The following is a 22,891-nucleotide window of genomic DNA, read 5'->3' as shown; positions in this document are numbered from 1 at the left end:
AAAAATGCCAAAAATGCCTCAAAACTTTCAAAATTTCTTGTGCTAGCTGCTAGGAAGAGGCTAATGAGTATCATGGTGAGTGAGAGAAGCCTCGGCCAAGATACGGAGTGGGTTGGTCTTCTTCTTCCTCTTGCGGGCCTTGGACAACCTTCTTTGGAACATTTTCATCTTCGCCTTGCAAACATGCATCCTCGCCCAATAATGATTCTTCATGTTCCTTAGCAGCCTCTTGTCCTGGTTGGCCTTCTCCAACAGCCTCTCCAAGCGAGCATTCTCCTGAATGAGCAAAGACTCCCGGTCAGCAGGCAATGGGTCACCGGGCCTCCTACGGTTCAAAGTTCGATCACTGCGTATCCTCCATAGCTCATCAAGTTCTTTTTCCTCTTCTAATTGTTTGTTGCGCTGCTCCAGATAAGTGATGGTCCATTGAGAAATTTGGAGCTTTTGCTGCAACACGAGGTTCTCCTCCTCTCTTTGTCTGATAATCTCATAAAAATCTGAAGAAGGAGAGCGGGCATCAAGGTCAATGAAATCATCATGTGTATCACCGGCTCTGTCATCCTCAACCATGGGCTGCTTGCCCTCCCGCACTGCCTATGCTGATGAAGAATGCGAGGCCCCTTCCACCTGGTGTGGAGATAACACTCGCTGCCCTGAAGATGATGACGAGACCCCTTCCACCTGCTATGGAGAAAGTACTCGTCGAGTTGCTGCAAACAAGGCCCTGTGGCCTCTCTGGTAGGTGACCTGAGGTGAGGAAGCAACATGTTTCGGAACAATGATCTCGGGCTGGTGAGATGGACCTCCCTCCTCATAAATGACCTCTGGCTCCGGCTGTGGCTGTGGTGTCGCTGTGAAGAACTCATGGGAAATGAACTCTTCCCATGGAATGCCCTGCTGACTCAACTGATGGGAAACAATGAGCTGGATGAGACCATAGTGACATAAACACCTAAACTGCTGGGCTGGGGTCTTCCTCTGTAACATAGGCACCATCCTCTGAATATTCTGGAAGAAGAAAACCGGGATGTTCATCATCCTCACTCGGGTAAAGTGCATCAACAGGCGGATGTGATAAGAGTACACCTGTGAAAACCTGCCCTCACATGTAAAGTAATGCATGATGAGTTTCAAGATCGGAGCATACTCCCTCTGGAGAAATCTGAAAGGAAAGACCCCCGACAAGTGTCTCATGAAGGCTGGCATGACATATGGCTCAAAATGAACAAAATCCAACACTTTGCGCTTGGGCCACACCTCACCCACATTTGGTATCCCGGTAGCCTCTGAAATCACTTCCGGAGACAACACAAAGTTCACTCCTGCCAGAGTGACCTGCCCATCATGAAGGTGCAAAACAAATAAGCGGGCCAACTCCCTGTGGTGCTGGATCTGAGCAAGCCTCTCGCAAAACTGAAAACATGACATATACCGAAAGCAATTCACTGCCAAAGGACAGGCCTGCAATTCTGCCAATGAGGTGGGCTCCTCTCTCTTATGATGACCACCTTTGCCCCCCCTACGAGGCCTCCGCTGTACCTCAACCTTTGTAGAAGAAGACTGGTCATCACCTTGCTCATAGGTCTCGGTGGTTGACATGGTGCTTTTGAGCAAAGTGGAGAAAATAGACAAAGTAAACTGCTTCCCTTGCCTGCAAAAATGCTGAGTTGTATGCTGTTTTCAAGGGGAAAAAATCATGAAGGAAATGTTAGGGGAGGGGATTTTTTAATAAGGAAAGGGAAACATATGAAAACAGGGAATTTTCAAGGGACAATTCACAAACTGTCAAACATATAATCTCATCTTAATCAGCGGGAAATCATTTGCAAAGAAATGTTTTTATTAGGGAAACATGGATAATAATAACCAAGGGAAATGACATGTATGCTCAATAGGGGAATGGGACAGCATAGATAACTTGCTCATTTGATTTCTGCCTTTCAATGTACATCATAAGGCCCACTCTGTTTTTTCAAAGGGGTTCATGTACATTTGATGCTAGGGGAAAAGGTCTTCATTGACAAGGATATTAGGGGATAGAAGGGAAAACATGGTTTTTGCTTTTTAGGACCACAGCAACATTACTTTTGATCAAATATACATAGCAATATTTCCTTTGCTTTTGTTTATATACACAACCACATTTTCTTTATTTCTTGTTTTGGCATTTTATCATCATATTGCTTTCTTTTTTGCATAATCATTTTGTTTTTCTTTCATAGCATTTTGTTCTTTTTGCTGTGTGTGTTTTTATATCACAATGGAGGGTATTAGGGTTTTGGGAATGTGTTTAGGGAGGGATAGGGTTTGATACTTGGAAGGAGGAAAATTCCATATTCTTTACAAATAAGATAAGATAGAGACATATGATGACAATTGTGAAATCAATGGGGAAACATGGAGGGAACATAAATGGGAATTAAAACCTTGAAAAAAAACACCAAACCCTAGCATTATGCCTACATTGACAAGCAATCACCAAAATCGATTTTCTTTGCATTCTTAGTGATAAAAACATATAAATGAATGCTCATCATTCACCATTCATCAATTCATCAAGTGTATAGACCCTACCTCGGTCGATTTTGCAACTTAGAGGGCGATTGGACAAAATTTGGGGCGGTTTTGGTGTCAATAGCTTGACGGGTCGCGGAGGGCACCCAACGGGTCGCGCACAGCCCGACGGGTCGCGCCCGTTACAAATTAACGCTGCTGGGAGGCGCCTGACGGGTCGCGCACCGCCCAACAGGTCGCGCACAACCTCTGACGGGTCGCGCACCTGAAACTGGTTCAATTTCTCTGCACTTTGCCTCCTTTCGCCTCTTTTCCCTATCACTTCTTCTTGCAAGCTCTTTGGATGCACAATGAGGGTATTGAGAGGGAATTTGACTCTTTATAAGCTCAATTTGAAAAAATTTACTTACCAAACCCACTTTCTAATGTTTTGCCTTGACACTTTCTTTTAACACTGTTTTGAGTTTTCTTTTGTTCTGAATTTGACTTTTTGGGTGCTTTAGCTCCGTTCTTTTTGCAAGTAGACCATCTGATGGACTCTGGCGAGGAGACCAGGGTTATTACCGGAATTTTGAAGAATTTTTGAAATTTCCTTATTGTTTTACAAAATTGACATGACCTTGGGTTTAAACACAGGGTTTTTAAATCCAAGGTATAAATAAGCTGTACATGATGAAAAATATCAATGAAACATATTTACATACCTCCTTCTGGCTTGCTGGGGACTCATGGACCTCTGAATCATGATCTTGCAATGACATTTGACTGAAACCCTAGACCTAAGACTTTGGACTTCAAGACAAAAGAAAACAAGTGTGACACAAGCTCATTAACTGATATGACCTGATCCAGCAAAGCCAAGAAGGGAACAAGGACCAGCTCCTCCATCAGTTTTATGGCATGCCTAATGGGATGCAAAACTGACATTGATGAGACACCTACTTATGCATATGCAAAGAGTTTTTTGATCACTGATGGAGGGGATCATGACCGACACTAACAGAGAGTAAAAACCATGTTGAGCGAGTACCCAACTGAGCTCATGATCCCTGTCCAGTATCTGAACATGTGATTTAGCAAGTGTGTTTGTGAAATTGATCCATACCAGATGCCACACATTTGGAATGCCAAGGGGTACCAGAGATTTCCAAGCCTGGGAGAAAATAGTAGTGCTGTCTAGATCGACAATGTGGGCTAGAGTGGATATATTGGAGGTTGCTAGATGTTGTATTAGATTGGGAGGAAGTGAAAAGGCATTCCCACAACCCGACCAAGGATCCAAACCTATACGAACCTATATTCCAGAGCCTATTCTCTAGGCTAGTCCATCTCGAAGGTGTGTAATAAAGTTTAGTACAACATGCCACATCGAAGATATATTTGACCTGTTCCAATGAGGATGCTGAACCCAATCGATAGTGTTGAGTGGGCTAATGTACTTTCAGTAAAAAACCTTGGTCCACAAGTCTTTGGCTATGAGCACCTACCAACCCACTTTTGCTGCGAGAGCTTTTGAAAATGCAACTGGATTTTTCATACCCCAACCTCCCCATTTCTTTGGCAAGGCTATATGATCCCATTTAACCCATGCATATGTATAGCCTTCCTTATGGCCCTTCCAAAGGAATCTGCAACAAAGTTGTTGAATTCTAGAGAGAATGCCTCTAGGGATCTAGGCCAATGACATCCAATACACAAGTATAGATTCTAATATAGATTTGATAAGGACAAGGCAACCTGCTCTGGAGAGCCATTTGTGGTGCCAAATATTTAACGTTCTTTCAATTTTTTCCACCAGATATATCCAATCATCAATTTTGTATCTGTTAGGATTGAGATGAAAGCCTAAGTATTTGAGACCTTCATCAAAAGGGAGGAGATAGAAGGGGGATCTCTAATGTGCATAATGAATTTCGTTTTGTGAACAATTTACAACAATCAGGGTGGATTTTGAATTATTGCATTCCATACCGGTGGCTTTGCAGAAAAGCTTAAGGGAAAAATTGAAAGCAGAGGAATCAATCATAGATCCATTCAGAAATATAAGGACATCATTCATGAATAGAAGGTGTGTGAGGGCACAATTGTCTGCAATTTTGATTCCCTTTATTCTCCCATTCAACTTATCTTCTGCAATTAATCGACTCAATCCCTCCATAACCAAAAGAAAAAGAAGGGGGGAAAGGGGACAACCTTGACGGAGACCACGTTCAACATGAAAGAAGGGGGAGGCTGATCCATTAATGAGAATACTATATGACATATTAGAAATGCATCACATAATCCAGTTAATGAAAGATAAAGGAAAACCCAGGTGTGTCAATAGCATCCGCAGGTATAACCAACTGGTTCTATCAAAGGCTTTAGATAGATTGATCTTGAGAATCATACCCTTCAGGTTCTTAGTTTTAATAGAGTGGAGGCCCTCCTGAGAAATACCAATGGCTTCATGAATCTGACGATGGTTCAGGAAAGCAAACTGTTCAAAGGAGATGTGGTTAGAAATAATAGGTTTGATACAGTTAGCAATAATTTTGGCAATATTCTTGTAAATGCAATTGCAGAGTGATATTGGTTGGAAGTCTTTGAAAGTATGAGGAGAATCAGATTTAGGGATAAGGGAAATGAATGTCGAGTTAAATGCATCATGCTTCCGGCCACTAGTTATGCATTCTTTAATAACACAATGAAGTTCTTGTCTGAGAAATTCATAGAAAGTGAGATAAAATTCCATTGGCCAACCATTCAAGCCTAGACTCTTGTCCTTCTTAAATCATTTGAGCACACCTTCTAGCTCCCCCATCGACACCGGTTGGGTAAGGTCTTATGCTATGTCAGGATCTACGAATCTCGCAAAAAAGCTAGAAACTTTGATCACTTCCACCAATGTGACTTCCTGTGAAGCTTTGAATAGCTGACCAAAATGGGTGGTTCCGAGCATGGCAAGTTGATTAAAGGAATGCACCTTTTGACCTACCTCATTCTCCAGGTGCCATATGGTGTTGATGGCCTTGCGCCCTCTAGAAAATTGTTGATAAAACTTGGTATTGTTTTCGCCAGCTTGTAACCAAATGGCACGAATCTTGAGTCTCTAGGTTTCTTCTATGTCCTTGAGGATTTTGATTCTATGAGCTTCTAGTTGAATGCTACGTTCTTTGGAATCTGTGGTGTCAAAACCACCTCCACCAGCTTCTTCCAATCTGGCTAATTCCTCTTCAATCAATCTGAGATTGTTGTCATTTTTCTTCCTTTTTCCCTTTTCCCATTCAATCGTCTTCCGCTTAAGAACTTTAAGTTTTGATGCAAAACTTTTAGATGTTGATGGCCCGGGAACTAGAGGGTGGGAGCACCAGAAGTTTGTAAGCAGTTGTAAGTATGTCTCATCTTTAGGCCAGGTTGAATTGAACTTAAAAGGGGCCTTTGTCTTATGAGCTTCTCTAGTGATGTCTAAATAAACCGGAGAGTGATCCAATATGCCACCCGAACCTAGCCATTGTCTGTATAGGGAGAGATTGTTAAGTAGAAAATCTTTGATAAGGAATCGGTCCAATCGTCTAACAAGCATGGCGTCCCCAATACTTCTATTGCGCCATGTAGGTTTAGGGTGAGCCAAAAGGATGTCAATAAGGTGATGTTTGTCCATCAGGTTTCCAATAGTCTCTAATAGAGGGTCAATTTGAGCATGATTCCCCTAGGATTCTGCATGACCAATCGAGAAATTAAGATCACCCCCCAGAATGATATTGTCAGCTTTCATATATGAAGTGTTCAAAATATTGTCCCGGATAGCCTCACGATGTGGAAAAGGACCATAAATGTTAATTAGTCTGAGATCCCTCCCAAGTTCTTCAAAGAAAATATCAGCCCCTAATATTCCTTCCCCTCCCCAGATGTTAGAGAGTTTAATGACCCTAGGATTATAACTGATCGCAATGCCCCCCGATTGACCATGGGAATCCAAGGCATGAAAGTTCCATCTAGAAACCATCGTTTCCAATGCAGGTATGATATAATCATAGATACCAAGAGTCTCCTGTAAATAAATGATGTCCACCTTCTCTAATTCTAGAAGCCTTTGCAGTGCTAGTTTTTTGGCGAGACTAGCCAAACCACGACAATTAAAGGAGAGCCACTTCATGGGGGAACCGAATGTGGGGCATGTATTTCTCTAAGGACCCCATCAATGGAGAGTTGTCTACCTTCAGCTACATCCAGGCCAGCCTGGTGTATAACTTTGGACATATTAGAATGTCTGCCCCGAGAGGGTTTTGTAGGCTTCGGGAGGGGGATGATGCCGAGACCACAACCATCCGTAGTTGAAGGTTTAGCTAGGGAACGTAAGTTGTATCTGTGGTGAGTGTGGGAATCAGTTGAATCCTCAGTTGAAGGGGTAGGCTAAGGGATTTAGGAATGGGGGGGGGGGAGACATAATATATAGGAGGGGAGGTAGTAGCAGGACAAGAGAGGGGATTAAGATCATGCACATTTGAAAGTTCCCCAAACAGAGAAAGACCAAAAACAAAGGGCTTAGACAAATTAAAAGGAGAATTATAAGGGAGAGATGGGACAGTACTCATATGAGGATCAGAAGCTACCGCATGTGCTTTGGTGACATGAGGCAAGGCGGTGCGAGTTGGAACAACTTGTTTCCCTTTTTCAAGCCCCTTTGTATTTGACGATCGAGTCGCCACTTTCTGAGTCCACTGTCCTTGCGAAAATGGGGTTTCTTTCATACCAACAATGTCATCCAAAGAATCTGATAGGGGAGAAGTTGTTGATAGCAACGGGTAATCCTTATAGAGATGACCGACTTTGTGGCATCGTTGACACCTGAAGGGTAACCCTTCATAATCGAGCATCTATAGATGATAAGTGCTTCTCCACTGAATTTTTAGGTGTTCCTCCAATCCTTCACGGGTATCAAGATGGACCAAGATATGAGCAAATTCCATTCTACCAGAATCGATATATGATTTGTCGTAATCAAGAAAAATCCCAAGTGCATTGCCGATGCGTTTGAATATATCCTCATACCAGAGATGAAGAGGTAAACTAGGTAAACGTACCCATATAGGTCCCTTCCCTATCTGTTCCCGATCTGGGACATCGTTACTACTGAAGGTGATTCCTCCAGTATCTGACCCTAGATCTTAGAGACCCACTTCCTTAAACAAGAAGTGGAGTAATTGCGACCCTGAGCCCATCCAACCAAAACCATATTGGTAGTGTCGAGGACCCTGTCCATATACAATCCGTCCCCTAAAATTGGAGAGATCCCCTTATTACCTACCTTGATGCACTCAGACTTCTTCGAATTCCACTTCAAGTTGCCTGCAATAGGGTTATCAGAGTTGAATGGTGGGGGGTACGGAGCACCGCTAACCCTAGCTTCATCACCTAGACCGTCTGGTAAGGGGGAAGGTGCACCATCAAAATAACCAGATGAGGGGGGTAGAGAGGTTTGTGGAGCAGGGGGTAGGGTTACAAACGGAGCAATGAAAACATCAGAAGCTATGGGGCTAACCCTAGAAAGTCCAGGAGTAGAGGAATAAATAGATGGTCTAGGAAACAAAATCTAGGATACCGGATCGAGGGCCGGGACAGATGGGGGAGTAGGGTTAAGACAAGATGCCAGGAAATGAAGGGATGCAGGGGAAGGTGAGAGATATTCAGATTGTGGAATAAAGAAAGAGGCATCAGGGGAACCAGAATACGGTAGATGGAAGGAGGAATGGATGGAGACTAGAAGAGATTCAAAATCCGGAGGGTTAGGGATATGTAGGGCAGGTGCTAGCGAGGCCATAAATGCAACATTCAAAGGAACCGGTATATCAAGAGCAACCGGATGAGCCATAAGGGTCTGATGATGTGGTGACTCTATCCAGATAGACATAGATATGAGGGGATCTTCAGAGTAATCAACGAGTTCCTCATTCATCTCAGCCGATAGAAAGTGATGGATGACGGACAACTTGATGTGAATCCGGTGACATATGCCTCAACCAACGAAAGAGTTGTCTACCCAAACCCCCAGGTGTAGCCGCAGGTCCGAGTGTAGGTGACTAGATGTTGTAGTAGGTCACTAGGAAATGCACAGGCACATGGTAAACCCTAATCATAACCTCTCAGAGGACGCTCATTTGATTCCAGAAGCGGCTTCAGAGCCATTTTTCCTCCAAGTCCAATCTTCTCATTCCGTTTGGTTGTAATGTTTCTATAGAATGTTAAATTAGTAACATATAGATGGTTCATCTCATCAAGAAAATCCATTTGTGCAGGTAATTTTGCATTCCCTAGTTGTTGATCGAAACATTATATTGTTGGTGGAAAACTATGTACTTGACATGGGAAAATGTGACTTAAGCTATGATGTTCGAGATCAAGCACATATGCTCAAAAAGATTTTAGAACCTTATTTATTTGGTGTTGGTTTTGATGAAGGAAATCATGCTCCACAAACTTCCAAAGAAGGAGAACACCTTGTATTACTTGATTTACCTGGGTCTAAGGGTATTGAATCAAAAAAATATCAAGGCAGTTCTATAAAGCATGATGTTGGTGAAACATCTCTTTCATAATAAGAGCTTCATGCAAACTTGTTCCTTGCACTTGCAAAACACATTCTTATTTCACCCAAGATGGCTACATTATTGAATCTAGGAAGCAATGTTCAGGTTTTTGAGATCTTTACTAAAACCAGGTAGTCTGTGCTAGATTCACATCCATTAGACCAATGAGGTTAGGCAACCTACTGTATTAAAAGGCAAGGATAAGGAAAATGATCAAGATAGTTCCATTGATATAAATGATAATACATCTTTGTCTTCTGATGGATCCTTTAGTGAAGGAAGTTTGTAGGGCCTTGAAAGTGGATCTGATCAAGAAATTGATCAATCAAATGTTAGTGAAGGATCAAACCTTGAAATTATGTGCAAGGATAGGTTAAGATATTCACCAACCAACTTGACTAGAAACTCTTGTGTGAATTTGAAATCTTTTGAGTCAAATGATAAAACGAGTAAAGATGTAGAAGGAAAGAGAAAAGGTGAGGACAAAATACATGTTGAACCAATAATCTCTTTATGAGATGGTGAGCATGGAAAAAATAAGAATTTGATCACTATGATCCGTCAACAATTCCTGACAATATAACATTGATGCACCAGGATGCATTAGAGTCATGGCTATAGGGCCAGACCGTCTTGTTCTTGGACCCCTTTTCAACGACAAAAGAATCTATACTGACTTTCTATGCCAACCTATCTATAAGAACTATGGATAGAGAGCTAAGGAAGTATACACTTTTAGATTTCACAAATGGCGATGGTATGAATGTCATGTATGCATTCTCTAATGAACAATCAAGCTATTCACCATTGATATTTCACGTTCGTCTTTTTTCTATAATAGTTCAGTAGATGCTTTGAATATTGTTATCAATGTTAATGAGTCAATAGAGTCTCCTGCAGAATCTAGAGCACCAACGACAGAATTACATGATCAGTAAGCTTCTGACCTTGAATTCTATTGGAAAATATTTAGTTTCAAGCTATAGTTCAAGGATTTTTTGATGTAGGTATTTGAATATCTGGATTCCCCCTTCAACACACATACACACATTCTCACTGTCATCTCCATGTTTCCACATAATATTGTTGCATATATGGATTTATTTTTTCTGTTAAATTTTTTAATGTGTTGCAGTCTTCTTGAGTCTGGGATAGAGCTAACGTGTAAAATCTGGATTGTATTGCAAACCTATGGTTTCATCAGAACCACCAAAAGTTATTTCTATGCAAGAGATTCCCTGTCTTGGTCTAGGTCAAACAATAAAGGAAAAGTTGTATGTTTCCTTTCATCATCAGTTAGTATCTCTCAAGTTGGGTGTCTATTGCAATAAGAGATGTTATTTTGTTAGATTGAGGCCTAAAATAGGGGCCTTGTTGAGACCACTTTCTATGAATTCAGTTACATTTACATCTAAAGAATCTCAGATGTCAAGCATGCTGGAAAATTCTCGCAGGTGAAATTAAAGTTGGCATGTAAAGATAATTTATCTATGTATTCTTATACTACTACAAATAGTTTATCTATGAATTGTTATACTACTAATGGTAGAGTGGAACCTTATGTGCCTAAACTCTATCTAGTGATAGTAGCCTTTTTATTTTATGGTGATTGAAGATTGAGAATTTTTTGAATTGTGACAAAAAGGATCCAAAGCTACTTAGTTTCTAATAATTCCTTTAATTCCATGTGCATGTTTATAGGACATCTTCAAATGCCCTTCGATGTAAATGATGTCCAGCTTTAGCACGATGATCAACTTATTTTTGTTGCTCGAACTATTGTATCTAGAATTCTTAGCAACTTTCATGTTTCGGTGGTATTTGTAACAATCCCAATTTTTACATCATTCATGGATCAATATGGTGGGCATGGAGATGTTCAAGGCCTGTGCCTAAGGTTTAGCAGTGAGACATTGTTAGGGTGCATACCTTGTTTGATTACAGTCGTCGCAGATTAGTGTTTCAAAATTTCATGTATTAGTAAAAGTAAGTCGCGAAGATGCAGTGTTGGGGCTGAATCTTTTGAAGAGATTAGTTGAAGTTTTGACTGAAAGTCAAAGTTAATAATCAAGCATTGTATATAACCACATGTACAGTGCTGAATTTCAATGTGAGCAGTCATTCTTAGTGGGGAATAGGAAACAAGATGATGATGTGGTTACATTCTTATGATTGTTTCATTTGGTATATTTGAAAATTTCTACCCCCTCGATTGGAGATAGTTTGAAAAGCAGAAAAGGCCTGTTTTTCTTTTAACAAAAATGATTTAATTTTATTTATAAAAAGAGGTTGGGCATGCCAAACACCTCGAATTAAGACAAATGCGAGACTTCTAGCTCAATAGAGTCCTCCTAATCTGACTTTTGTATCTGAGATTAGCTGCTGAATTTGACTCACTTGGCAGGCTGAGTGATGCTTGCTTTGCTATTGTCGACTTAGTGTCCTGTCTTTCTTTCCTCTTTTCCTTGCTACTTTGGTACTTTCCTAGATTATTTAAAACCCACAAAAACTATGTTCCACGGCCAAATTACAAACCCACAAATATTAAAATGAATTTATTTAAAGCCTGAATTTTCCACCATACCCGACCCCACTTCAGGGTTATCCCCCGCTGTGTTCAAAACATGATAGCTGTCAGATCTTCCCCCACCTAGATCTGACACATATCACGTCCAATGCTTTTTAGTCCTTATCTCCTCAAGATCACGCGATATGGGTGGTTTTATATTTCCACGCATCGGCCCTTAAGTGGCATCACATCCATTTCATAAAAAACTGCCAAGCAGCCAAGAGCGGTACGATGAAACCCCCTTACCACTCCTAGAAAAATAACTCCCCTCCATTTGCAATGCGTGATGACCGTCAGATCAACCCCACCTAGATTTGACGCTTATTGTGTCCCTTGCTGTTCGAGCTTTAACCTGAACCATCTCCGTACTCGGCCCCACGACCGGGATAAGACCCCGCCATGAAAAGTGCGTGATGACCGTCAAATCTTCCCCCACTCTGATCCAATGATGATCACATCCAATTGCTGTCCGACCTTTATTTCCACAGGAGTATGCGAAATGGGTGGTTTTTTCCTACAATGCATCAGGCCAAGAGGTACATCGCGTTCGATTTGTGGAATACTACCCAGCAGCTGAAAGCGGTGCGAAAAAAATTGCTTACCACTCCCCGCATCTTTAACCCCCCACCTTTTCCAGATCGCAATGGCCATCGGATCATCCCTTGCCCTAAGCCTATGCATCTCGTCCATCGAGGCCTTCTTCTGTATGAAATCTAATCTGTGCCCTGTTATTACTCTTTCTTGACAGTGAAAGTCTGTCTGTGCCAGCCTTTGTACTACAGGAATATGTCCTTGAACAACTCTACTTGCTTGTTAAGGAATTGGGTGCCTTTCAGCTTCATCCTCATTGTTCACCAGAATACCTTGAGCTAGAAGGCATCCTTTGTTAGCCATGATATCAGCTTCCTTGTTCTGAGCTTGCAGGACATGGTAGAATGAGCAGGATGCAAAGTTTTGAGTCATCTTTCTTATTCTTTCTAGGGTCTTTTTTAGAGTAGAGCTATTGAGTTGGTCGCCCTTATTAAGGGTTTTGATCAGGATTTCTGATTCCCTGAATATTTGAAGGTTTTCCCCTATGTTCCTTTGAGCCAGCTGACACGCTTTGAGTAGACCTAGGAGCTCGACCTGGTTGTTGGTGCTCTGTCCTAGACCCCAACTGTAGCTATCCTGTTTTTGTCCATCTGTGGAGTAAATTATTCTTCCTTCCCCTGAAATCCCCAGGTTTCCTTTGGAGGCTCCGTCAAAGAAGATCGTGACTGTTCCATGTTTTTTTCCACCATTTTTTAAAGTCCACCTCAGAGATCCGGAGATGCCACTTTGGATTATGACTAGGCAAGTTGATATTCTTCTTGATGCTTGCTCGTCTCAGGGAATCACCTAGCCAGCTGAGCTCTTCAGGGAGTAGGGAGTTGTCTGACTTATGAGGTCTATTTTCAAAATTTTCTAGCAACAAGGCTTTGGCCTTGGCAGTTACTATGTTGGTGGATTGAAGTCTGTTGTTGAAGATGGATTCATTCCTAGCCAACCAGATTCCCCAACAGATATATTTTGGGATTGCATTCCAGATTTTAGTCCAAGTTGAGTTGATGTTCAAAGAGTGTGGATATCGATCTTTCCAGGATGCAAAAATACTAACCACTAAATACTGGTGAGGGATTTGGGCATTGAGCCCCATGATTGCTTGCAACTAGACCTCTTGAGAAAAGGGGCAGTCAATGAACATGTGATTGATCGTTTCCTGATCCTTGCAACATAAAGGGCATCTGTGAGGACCTACTATACCTCTTTTCTCTAAGTTTTCCCCAGTGAGGGTCCTTCTGTGCATGAGAGTCTAGCAAAAGAATTTGATTTTTGGGAGTCCAAATGGGTCCCAAATATGCTGCCAAATCTTTGTAGTATGGATTTGATGTTGTTGTTCTTAGAGAGCTGCAAAACCAAGCCGAGCTGAGTAAGATCCGGTCTCCCCCCAGACCCACTTGTCCCTCGAATGAAAGTGCACAGGAGCTAAACCAATGAGTTTTTTTAATAATTGGTGGAGCTGAGGGAGCATCCAATCAAGGGGTCGATACAGGTCCCAGTTATTCCAGTTCCCTGCTGAATCCCATGTGCAAATGTCAACAAGTTTGTGGATACCTTTTTGGATGAGACAATTATGCAAGTCTGCTATTTCTGGTGCAAGGCTTAGGGGATGGAGACCCATGATCTTGTCCTCCCACAGTCTAATTCTTTTCCCATTTCTTGGAATTCTGTAGAGCTGTTCTTTGAAGAAATTTAAGCCTTGGCTGCACAACTTCGACAACGTGGTTCCTTTGTGTGAAGCTCCTTATTCCATATTCTTTATTGAGAGTCTATGCAGATATTTTTTAATTAGAACTTGACTTATAGGGTGTCTTTGGTTTGAGAAGATTTTCCAAAGGATATTCCCTCCCATTTCCAGATTGGCCAACACAAGATCTCTTACCTAAAGACCACCTTCAGGTATTGGCCTTTTCACTATGTCCCAGCTTACTATATGGAAATTGTTTTGGTTCCCCTTTCCTCCTTGCCATAGAAAATTTCGAATCAGCTTTGCTAACTGATTGGTGATCATTTTTTGTGCTAAAAGGAAAGAGGCCTGGTAGATAGGAAGGGATGAGAGGACTGACTTGACCAGAGTGAGCTTCTCAGCTGTGGTAAACCACTGTCTACCCCAAGCAGTCATTTTTTCCTTGATTTTGCTGATAATTTCCATCCAATGAGGGGCCTTAGTAGTGCCCAAGATTAAAGGCAGGGCAATATACTTGAATTTTTCCCAAGATACATATCCGATGAAGCCAAGGGCTTGGGAAATCCTTAGAATAGATTGTTGGTCTACAACCTAGCCGTACATTGCACTTTTCCTATTATTGAACATAGCTCCAGAGACTCTGTAGAAGCTTTGGATTACTCCGCTAGAGGCTCTTGCTATTTTAATAGAGGCTCCACCCAAAAGGATAGAGTCGTCTGCGAACAAGGAATGGTTGATAGGGGTTGTTTCGGGTATCACCCTGATGCCAGGAAGAGTCCCTTTAAGCTTCTCATCAAAGAGATTTCGGCTTAGAGAGTCTGCCATCAGAATGTACAGGAAGGGGGACAGAGGGCAACCTTACCTGATTCCCCTAGTAGCTTTGAAGTAGTTTGCAGGTCTACCATTTACTAGAGGGGCTATCCAGGGTTCTCCAATGCATGCTTTAATCAAATTTACAAATTCAGAATTGAAACCAAATGCAGAAAGAACTTGGACAAGGAAGGAATGTCTTACTCTATCAAAGGCATTCGCCATATCCAATTTGATGAGCACACCTTTCTCTTTGCATTGGTGGTTGGAATGGATGATTTCCTACACCAGTATCACATTGTCTAGGATATGCCTTCCTTTGACAAACCCTCCTTGATTGGGAGAGATGAGTTTTTCCAGCAAAGGTTTTATTCTATTAGCAAGTAGCTTGGTGATAATTTTGTAGGACGCGTTGCAAAGCGAGATTGGTCTGAATCTGTCGAAAGTCTCCGGGTTGGCTTCTTTGGGAATTAGGGCTAGGAAGGTGGAGTTTGTGCTTCCTTTGATCATTCGGTACAAGTTAGCCTTGATGGTATCCCAGCAGAGTCTATAGAAGTGTATTGAGAATCCATCGGGTCTTGGGGCTTTGTCTGGTTCCATCTTCCATATGACATTGCTAATTTCTTGTTCAGTGAATGGCTTCAGGAGAGTTGCATTGTACTCCTCATTAACCATCCTTGGAACGTGTTTGAGGAAGTCTTGAGCTTCCTCATTATCCTCCACTCCTTCTTCTTTGAACAATAGCTGAAAATGAGAGGTTTCCTCCTCTTGTATCAGAGTTGTGCCTTTAAGAACAATCCCATCTGGCGAGGTGATTTCAACAATGTGGTTCCTAGAGAGACAAGTATGAATTTTCTTGTGGAAGAAGGCCATATTATTGTCTCCAGACACAAGCCAAAGATTGCGTGACTTGAGCCTCAAATATTCTTCCTCTTCTCTAAATGTACGGAGGGTGCTGATTTGGTTTTCTTTCTCCCTATGAATTTCTGTTCTAGTTATGTCTTGAGTCTCCAGGCCCATTTGGAGATCCAACAACTGCTTTGTGCTTTGTTTTCTTTGGATAGTGGGAGAGACTGTGGGATTTTTTATCCATTTCTTCGGGGATGTTTTGGTGGCTTTTATATTTTTCTCCCAAACATAGATGGGTGATCCTTGAACATGAATGGACCATGCCTTATTCATTGTATCCAAAAACCCTTCCCTGTTTGCCCATAGTGGGCTGAATCAGAAGGGGATTGGTACCAGGTTTTCTTCTTCTTCCATCAGAAGGAGGATGGGTTTATGGTTTGAATTCCACTTTGGCAGAATTTTTGTGGAAATGATCATCTTCTCGGAGAGGAAGGAAATCCGAAGAAGGAACTTGTCCAGCCTGGCTGAGATATGCTCCTCCCCTATTTTGTTATTTGTCCAGGTGTATAGCCATTTTTTTTGGCTTAAATCCCAATGTTGAATAAGGTTTTCCACTAAGGGGAGAAAGCAATCCCTACTACTGGTTCCTCCTCTTTTTTCCTTTGGGTCTAGGATTAGATTGTAGTCTCTGACAATGATTATATTATTGAGGGAGTAAGCTTCCAAAAAATTAGTCAGGGTTTGCCAGCATTGTTCCTTTTCTACATAGAGTACAGGAACATAGAGATTAAAGAGAGCAATGTTTATCTTACTTGGTAGGTGTCGGAGTTCGGTGTAAATCCAGTGTTGCGTCTGAAAGGAGCTCTCGAGCTGGAATTTGTCAGCCTCCCAGAGGGTGGCTAACCCACCGCATGTACCTCTAGCACTTACCGCTTTTCTAGCTTTTGTTTTCCATTTTTCTTTGCTGAGTTCTAGAAGGGATTCTCCTTCTATTTTAGTCTCTTGGAGCATGAGGATCTCGGGAAGTTCTGACTTTAATAGGCTCTTGACTGCTTTAGCTTTTGATGGGTTCCCTAGTCCTCTGCAATTCCAAGAGACTAATCACATTATTTACTGGTAGGGGTTGGGGCAGTACCTCCCTTGGGAGGCCTGGTTCTAGTATTTCTGCCGATAGACATCTCTATAGTGGCCTGAATGCCTTGCATTTTTTATCTCTTTGCTTCTTCTTCTCTGGCCTCTCTGTGAGATTTCCTCCCCACTCTTTTCAAGGGCCTCTCAGATGTTTCATCTTCCGAGGATCCCGATATCTAAGGGGACTTCTTTCTTGTCATATCTGCATAGGTAGGGGAGCTAGAGGCACCTTTTGGGACTGGTTCCTCTTGCCTATTGCTTTCTTACATGCTGTTCAATCTCTTTATCTACTGGATCTTGGAGTTCTTTTGGTGTGCTGAGTATATCAAAGGGGTTGGTTGATTTGTCTGCTATTGGAGGGACTGAAGTTCCTTCTGCTTGGGGTTCTGGAGGAGAAACCCTCCCAGTGGAGATGGCTTTCCCTTTTTTCTTGTTGCTCTGTTTACTTGGCCCTGATTTCTGAACCTGAGTCCATTGTTCTCGCTTCTCTTTCTCAACTACATCCTCTAATTTCTTTTTGCAATGCTTGATAAAGTGCCCGTATCCATGGCAGTGTCTGCATTTAAATGGAAGTTGCTCGTAATCTAGCACTTGTATGCGTGACCAATCAGCCACCATGAGTTTAAGGACTTCAGGGAGATATACCTCTAGGTCTACTTCTACACAAATTCTAGCACAAGAATATTGGTCTCTTCTTTTTGCTCGATCGATGTATTTGCCTAGCTTGTTGCCTATGGTTTCCAAGGATTTAGGGTTTCAGCAGTGAAGATGAAGGTGGGGCAATCTCACCCAGACCGGAATGGCCGAGGGCACATCCTAGGTCGGGTCGAAGTCTGGAGTCCATTGATTCAGATATAGTCCCTGAGGCCCCATGAAATATGGGATGTTTATGAATATTATGTTTCTATCTTCTGCTACTTCTAATACAAAAACAAAGAAGCCATTGCCGACGAAATGGCTTTTTATTCCTTCTTTGACCAGTGAATGCCAGTTTCTTTGAACCCAGGCTTATACCGCTTTTGGCGAGGACCATAAGCCTGTGAAATGACTGATAAGTCCTCTTTATGCTAGGTTTAAAGCCACTTTGTAGGGCTCTTCAGTGGGCAAAGCAACTGTGGGGATAGTTGCCATTTTTTTTACGAACTTCTGTTGGTTTTCAGATGCTGGCCTTTTATTGCACGTTGCAACCAGATCCCAGAATGCGCCTATCTCCGGTGGCAAGGGAGTTTTCTTTTCTCGGCCCCCTCTTGGGGCCATGGTTCTGAAGCTTCGATTAGTCTCGAGGTTGGTTGTGTCTTTGTGCGCTCCCTTGGCTTCCTTCTGCCGGTCGGGGGCAACACTAGGCTCCTGCTAACTGGTTCCTCTCGTGAAGGTTGCTCCAGGTTTCTACTCCACTCCCCAAAAAGGCCTGTTTTTTATCCATTCACATGTTGACCATTGAAAGTGAGAGATGTTAATTAACTTCCCTACATTCTAAGAGTGATTTGATTGTATTGATAGTGTTTTTCTTTTCAGTTTGAGGTTCACACTTCCCATTGATCAGATGATTTCCCATCATAAGAAAGGCATGTAACTTAATGTAGGTAAATGTCTATGAAACAAACTAGCTGAAAAGATGCAATGTTCAAGTATTCAGGACATTTTTGCTGAGAGGGTGAGTGAGAATAATTTACAAAGGTGTAATTGATTTTATGTGATGATATAATCATAATTTACATCGCTTGGTATTTCTTGCACCATATTAAGATGCCATACACACTTCAGTGTATTGAGCCCTCCTTCATGGAAATATTCTGTGTCTTTCTTCATGATAATCGAGGTGACCATGATATGGGCTCTAAAAAATAGGTTGGGTATGGTAAACAAACAGGTGGTGTCAGAGATAATTTGGGTTTCTACCAACTTTATAGAGAGGACTTAACATCCTTTTGGGAAAACTTGTCATTCCCTGTACAAATAGATCAGGTTTGGTGTTTTGAATTGGTGAAGCTCAAGGCTTAAACTCTATCACATGGGAATTCATTCCAATTCATGATTAACTAGAGAATATGATGAAACTGATTGAATTGTATAGACTTTGATTTTGTTCTCTGTTTCATTTGATAGAAAATCTTCACTAGGTTTTTAAAAATATTCTACATTAGTTGATGTTTCTCTACATGCATTCATAATAACTTGTTACATCACCCTTTATTCCTTGGAATATCTAGATGGAGGGGGGCTCAAATTCCAGCTACAATAGTTGTTGGTAACCCCAAGTGACTTAACCAAACTTATGATCTATGGCCTCCCTATCAGCAACATGCATTGGGAAGATGGTTTGGCCAATTGAGTAGGGATGTATTTCTCTCATATGTAGTGTTTGGGCTGAAGCTTGAAGAGTTGTGGTGCAATATGAGTTTTGGTTATCATTCTCTATAAATTCTTTAATTTTCATGGATCTATGGATGTAATAGTTGAATGATCTTCATTCCTTCATTAGATAAGAAATATTCCTATGGTACACATTCATAACAATATCTTCGTTCTCAAGTTCAATCATACATAAAAGAGGTTAAATCATCAACACTATTAAATAATTGCATTGGATAAATAGCTTTGGAAATGTCTTTTTATCAACCATAAGAGCACGAAGAAATATCTTGCTTGAGCATTAAATTTTTAACTTAGCTAATGTGCCCTACCTTGATTAAAAATGATAATGTATGGTCTTAAAAAACATTGACAATGTGTTTGGCCAATTGTAAGAGACTTGGAGCCTGTTCATGATGGTTGAAGTCCACTGACAAAGGAACTCAATGACCACCATGTGCATGTTCCTTCTGCAACATGATGTTCTCTTTGTCGACTGTTAATTTCCTTGTGTGCTAGCTAGAAAGATAGACTTTGTTTAGCCATTTTTTATTTTATGGATAATAATCCCTTGTGGTAGTTTTCATTTTTTGAACTAGGGAAATTATATATTTAAGTTCTAGGACATTTAGCTCATGGAATTTGCTTTAGCGGTCCATAATTTTACTTAAAACAATCTTTCTTGGTTCTGGTTTCAGACATTACAGTGTGCATACTTTATTATAAAAGAACCAATGGTGGTTGGTCATGAGTGTGATGGAATAATTGAGGAGGTTGGCAGTGAAGTGAAGCATTTGGTTCCTGGTGACCATGTAGATTTGGAGCTTGGAATATCATGTTGGTGATGTGAGCAATGTAAGCAAGGTTCCTATACTTTATGTCCCGAGATGAAGTTCTTTACAACACCTCCCATGCATGGTTCCTTTGCCAATCAGGTTTGTATTTCCATCCCTTTTCCTCTCTTACATAAGGGCCTTTTTTTTCTTACATAAGAGTAACCATAGGAAACGAAGAAGTTTGTTTTGTATCTGTATCACTTAATTGCATATGGAAATTTGGTTTGATAAGTAAGTTCAAGTTCATGGTTAGGATCTACTTCTATGGGAATTTGTGAATCATCAATAATTTCTTGTCTCTAGCAATATTTTCTGAGACAATATCATCAATAGAAAGGAGAGGAAAACTTAACAGAATGGGTATCCCTTGTGCTCTCACTTCCCATTGAGGAATAATTTGCATCTATATTCGAGTAGCAGGTCAACTATTCAAAATAAAATTTACAATACAAAACGTTCCTACATGCTCATTGTATCTTTGATTTTGCTTAAGCAAGTTCTTGTCCAATGCCTCTTATGTTACAACTTATAAAGCCTTAAATTCAACATTGTAAAGAAGATAATCGAGACTTAATTAAATAAGAAAGTTGTAGTAACCTATGATTTATTTCATAGAGACTTTCGTTAGTAATTATAGCAGGCACTGGTGTTACAAATTGGTTGTTGGTGACTGATAGCTTGTCCTATAAGGATAATGACATCCTCCGCAAATTTTTAGATCAACATTTTTTTCACAACCAAATATGTGGCACGAACATTTTTTAGAATTTGTTCATGGTTAAACCATTTTCAAATGATAAGATTGGAATCAAAACATATCCTAATGAATATGATATTGATGGAAATACAAAATGAATATGGTTCTGATTCCTGAGTCACCCAATTAATAAATGTTGTTCCTTCAAGAAGAGCATTATTTAGTGAACCTTATCTGACTTCAAACTTGGTTATGACCACTTCCAAAGTTAAATGCAAACTTCTGGTTATGACCTCAATGTACTCAAGCCTTCAAGTGTGGGTTATACCTTTGGTGATGATACAAACATAACTGATCTAGGAATATCATAAATATTTACCACTTTTATGGTTTCAATTTGCCTTCTTACACATCTCGATCCGTTGACTTCGTAAGATCTTAACTAGTTAGTGATAATATTTCACATATTTAGTCTCAAAATATTTAGCAATCGCACATGACTGCAATCAATATTTAACTATCTTTCAGTTATTATGTTCAACAATTTCCAGGAAGTTTTTTTCTAAATTGAGAAGCCATTCTTTGTGTTAAAAATATATTTTTCTTCACATATTAATTTCAATATGAGATTATATTATTGCATAGAAAGATGCCTTCTATAGTCTAGTATGAGGAGTGGATGTTTAATTCCTTCGATGCTCAACAATATGAGGGAGATGTTTAATTCCTTCTGTGTTTAACATGGAGTTTACATGTTATATTGAAAAAATATTAATAATTTTTTTCTAACATGAGCCATAAATAAAATATTTGTATTTATCATGTGTTGAAAAATATCAAATCACTGACTATCGCAATCCTTTCCTAAATTTTTTTCTTAATCTAAACAGGTTTTCACTTGGAGAAACTTGATCCATCTCAATACATGATACATGATAGGTCAAGAGTTAAAATAGATTTATGCTAATTTACCCTTTAGGATTAAGATTAGCTAAAAGTTAACTCTTGACGTTTGGGTATGTTGGGAAACTTATATAACTATTCATCTTCTTTTCTTGAAGGAATCATTTCAATCTGACACGATATCTATCTACTTCTTGATGTATATTGATAGTTCATAATATTCAGAATTTCATACATATGACAATTTGATAATTGTTTGATTTTGAATTGCAAATTGTTCATCTCGCAGATTTATGTTGTTTCTAGATAATGTAAGTCTAGAGGAAGGCGCTATGTGTGAATCACTCAGTGTTGTGGTTCATGCTTGTCACTATGCTTATGTAGGTCCTGATAAAAATGTCTTAGTAATGGGGGTAGGTCCTATTTGCCTTGTCACCGTGTTGTTTACACATGCATTTGGAGCCCCATAGATTATTATTGTTGATGTAGATGAAGAGCGTTTGTCAATGGCTAATTTTTTTGGCTCTAATGAATGTATCTTAGTTTCCATAGACTCTCAGGTATAATGTTAATAATTTTGTTACTTGTATTCACTGTATGTTGCTTTAGTGGTGAGAAGTATTATGGATGGGATAATTTCCTACCAAATTCATTTTGTTACTGATTGGGATGATGATATTTTAGGATATTGATGAAGAAGTGACCCACATACAAAATGCTATGGGTGGAAACATAGATGTAACTTTTAACTGTGTTGGTTTTGTTAAAACCATGTCAATGACTCTAAACGCTACGTTTGTTGGCGGTAAGGCATTCCTTGTGGGAATGGGCCATAATGAGATGATTGTGCCACTCACTCCAACTACTGCCATGTATGGTCTTCTCATATCTGATATTCCACATTCAATATTTATTTTCTGAAGCATATCATGAGTATATATTGCTGTTTCATTTTAGGGAAGAATTTATGCTCATGTCGATTCTGCTTGTAGGGAGGTGGATATTTTTGGTGTTTTCCTCTACAAGAACACTTGGCCTCTATGCTTGGAATTTTTAAGGAGTGGAAAAGTGGATGTCAAACCGTTGATCACCCATTGGTTTGGATTCTCTCAGAAGGAAGTGGAAGAAGCTTTTGAGACTAGTCCTGGTGGGGGGAATACTCAAAGTCATGTTTAATCTTTGAGAAGAATATGGTGTAGAGAACCTAGATAGGAATGTTTATATATGGTGTAATGTTTTTTGGAATGTTTATAAATGGTATAATATTTTTTGTGGTAGGTTTCACTTTTTACAATGTTAATGGAGTTTTGAGGTAGTCAGGGTAAATATGGAGCTATGCATTTTATTTTCACATTACTATATGATATGAATAAGTATATGTATGTTCTGAAATCG

At 40.3% G+C, this 22,891-nt stretch overlaps 1 pseudogene; it reads left to right on the top strand.

Annotated features, from left to right (window-relative positions):
• LOC149259818 (sorbitol dehydrogenase-like) overlaps positions 1–22,679 on the top strand; it is a 75,666-nt pseudogene extending 52,987 nt beyond the window's left edge.
• The last annotated feature ends 212 nt before the right edge of the window (positions 22,680–22,891 follow it).

This window comes from Pinus tabuliformis, chromosome 6, assembly GCF_031772625.1.
Source record: "Pinus tabuliformis cultivar Carrire ecotype Pingquan chromosome 6, CPIR1, whole genome shotgun sequence".
NCBI lineage: Eukaryota > Viridiplantae > Streptophyta > Pinopsida > Pinales > Pinaceae > Pinus > Pinus tabuliformis.
The sequence above is the reverse complement of the archived record's forward strand: the minus strand, read 5'-3'. Positions and strand labels throughout refer to the sequence as shown.